Source organism: Lactuca sativa, chromosome 3, assembly GCF_002870075.4.
Source record: "Lactuca sativa cultivar Salinas chromosome 3, Lsat_Salinas_v11, whole genome shotgun sequence".
Taxonomy (NCBI): domain Eukaryota; kingdom Viridiplantae; phylum Streptophyta; class Magnoliopsida; order Asterales; family Asteraceae; genus Lactuca; species Lactuca sativa.
Genome location: NC_056625.2, coordinates 92,584,741 through 92,587,802, shown reverse-complemented (window position 1 = coordinate 92,587,802; position 3,062 = coordinate 92,584,741). Strand labels below are relative to the sequence as shown.

At 36.1% G+C, this 3,062-nt stretch overlaps 1 long non-coding RNA gene across 1 annotated transcript; it reads right to left on the bottom strand.

Moving 5' to 3' along the window:
* Window positions 1–500: 500 nt before the first annotated feature.
* LOC122197037 (uncharacterized) lies at window positions 501–2,790 on the bottom strand. Its single transcript, XR_006189812.2, has 3 exons — window positions 2,121–2,790; window positions 1,877–2,033; window positions 501–1,284 (listed from the first exon to the last, which is right to left on the bottom strand). It is a non-coding gene; the product is annotated as an uncharacterized LOC122197037 (long non-coding RNA).
* Between the last annotated feature and the right edge of the window lie 272 nt (window positions 2,791–3,062).

Genomic DNA, 3,062 nt, shown 5'->3' with positions numbered 1-3,062 from the left:
ACATTTTCTTATGGATTCTGTTCATTCAACAAGAAGACAGGCGAATTTTCTCAAGACATGCATTAATGGCATCAACGCTTTATCAGGTATGCACGCATTACCTATTCATATGATGCGTATTAGTCAAGAATATTTTTATGCTTGCCTTTACAATCGTAGATCAAGATTAATTTAAAGAAAAAGTTTTTTGTAAACCAATATATAAAAACCCTAGTTTGGATCCACTGAGGGCGTAGCGCGCTTGGTTGCCTGATTGGTATAATTGCAAAAATGTTTAATGTTTAGCCTTGCTGAATTCCTAAAGATTTCACATTCTCTATATGAGTTTTAGAAGACTCACGTTTCTTCTTGCCAAGATAATGCCTATCCATTTCAGCTCACAGAATAGACACAATCCTTGAGTAATTACTCTATCTTTTTTAAATTTTATGAAGCCAGTGTTGGGAGTGTAAAACGATTGGAATAAGGGATGTTTATAGGTCCAAACGTCATAAGGTGATACAAGTCACAAGAATCATTTAATTGCTGACCTTCGTGTTCCTCATGTGGAATACTTTTTTTGATACAGTGATTTTCTACGTTCCAAATATACACATGCAAATGTTATATGAAGAATCAAAACCTGTGATTAATGAAAATGATAATGCCTAGCAATCAAGCTAAAATGAAATAGCATACACCAATCATAATATACTAACTATTTTATCATCAGGTATTGGCATTCTCTCAATCCCATATGCACTCTCTTCAGGTGGCTGGCTAAGCTTGGTTGTCCTGATCTTGATTTCTCTCGCTGCCTTCTTTACAGGGCTTTTAATCCGCCGTTGTATGGAATCAAACCCTTTAGCCACTAGCTATCCTGATATAGCTGGGATTGCTTTTGGTCGAAAGGGAAGAATTATAGCCTTGGTTTTCACCTGTTTAGAACTCTACCTTGTTGCCACTGGTCTACTGATTCTAGAAGGTGACAATTTACATAAACTTTCTCCCCATTTTGGTTTCAAGTTTGGAAGCTTGAAAATGGATGGAAGGCACTCGTTTGTGATTGTAGCTGGGCTTATCATCTTGCCTTCTATGTGGCTAAGTGATCTGAGTGTTCTCTCATATCTTTCGTTAGGTGGGGTGCTCTCCTCACTTATAGTGCTCATCTGTGTATTTTGTGTTGGTGCATCTGGGGTTGGATTTCATAGGAAGGGGAGCCTTGTGAATTTCGAAGGACTACCAACAGCAGTTAGTCTATACACTTTCTGCTATGGAGCTCATGCTATGTTCCCTGCCATTTACCTTTCCATGAAAAAGAAAAGCCAATTTTCAATAGTAAGTTTTCAAGCCTAGCTATCTGAAAGCAAATGAATATAAAGTTATCACTTCAAATCTACCTGTTATTCAATCAATCAAGTTATATGTTTGCACTATATAACAATATTAGTTTCGCTATTTAAAAATATTCACAAAAAATATGCACTTGGTATTCCTTCCAAATTTGATTTCCCAACACTTTGATTTATCTAGCTGTCTGCAAATCCAATTAAACAAAACACGAGAACTAAACTCAAACAAAATGGATAAAACTTGTGTCCTTCTAACACGCTTCACGACACATTTCCTTCTTAGGATGCATGTTTATTGGAAAATGAATAGTCTACATCCTAAACTCTACTAGTGTCAAAGCGAAACACCCTCGATCCCTCTTTTACATCTGTAGGTGAAACTGGATCGAGGAAAGATATCAATTTTATGGTTTGGTATATAAGACCTATGTTAGAATTGGATCTCTCTTGACAGTTTTTGACATTTTTCTAATAATTTTCAGGTTCTACTTCTTAGTTTTATGATCTGTACAATCACATATATGACAATGGCAATACTGGGTTACCTTATTTATGGCGACGATGTACAATCACAAGTAACGCTAAACCTACCAACCGAGAAAGCTAGTGCAAAGGTAGCAATATACACAATTTTGGCAGGTCCGGTTGCGAAATATGCTATAACGATAATGCCAATTGCTTCTGCTATCGAGAACTACTTACCTGTGAAACACAGACATAATAAGGTAATCAGTGCGACAATAAAGATGTGTGTATTGGCGAGTACAGTGGTATTAGCTATAACATTACCATCATTCGAGTCTGTAGCATCTCTTAGTGGAGCAGCCCTTGTGGTTTCTGTTTCTTTCTTGCTCCCTTGTGCTTGTTACCTGAAGATCTTTCAAGTGTACAGAAGTTTTGGTTTCGATTTTTTTGTTATTATGGGATTAGTAGTATTGGCTATTCTACTAGGAGTTGTCGGCACATACTCATCTGTCATTGAGACTTTTAAGCATATCTAGTTGGGAATACAAACAAGTAACATTTAATGTTTTACATGGATGGTTAATTAATTTTCCTCGGCAGTTTTATGATTTTATATTTACGCACTTGTTCTATAAAGACATCGTGAAAAATTAGAAAAGAATCAAGTGTGTAATTGTTACTTAATTACACTGTGCAATGGCTGGATAAGCGTAAGAAGTGTAGTGCACATAGAAAGTAGGTGTACTTCTTTACACCAGGTCCTATTTCATGTTCAAGAAAGTTTTTGTATAAATGAAACCCGTAAATGAATTGGAAAATGAGAAACTAAAAGCCAATGTATTTAGAGAGCAACTGGATTTCGATTATTCGTATTGTTTACATTATAAGAGAAATGCTATCTATTTATATCAAGCATGAGAAGCATATGTGAGTTAAGACGATTAGCCACTAGAAAAAGGAAGTATTCCAGGTCTATTTCCATCGGTAATCCGCCAGAAAAGCCTGTAACCAATAAAGTCCGACAGAGAAAAACATCCGTCGGAAAAAAGCATGGGTAACTCATTTCCAACGGATATATCTCCGAGATCCGTTCATCATTTACAGACAGAATCTTGGTTAGTTATCGACCATTTCTGACATAAAACTTCACGTGACATTACCGGGTGTTGGTCTATCTGGGTTAATTTTAGTTTAATCATATTTTTTTTTACCAAATGACTTATAGTCTAGCTGTATTAGGAATTGACGGAAAGATGTCCTCAGACG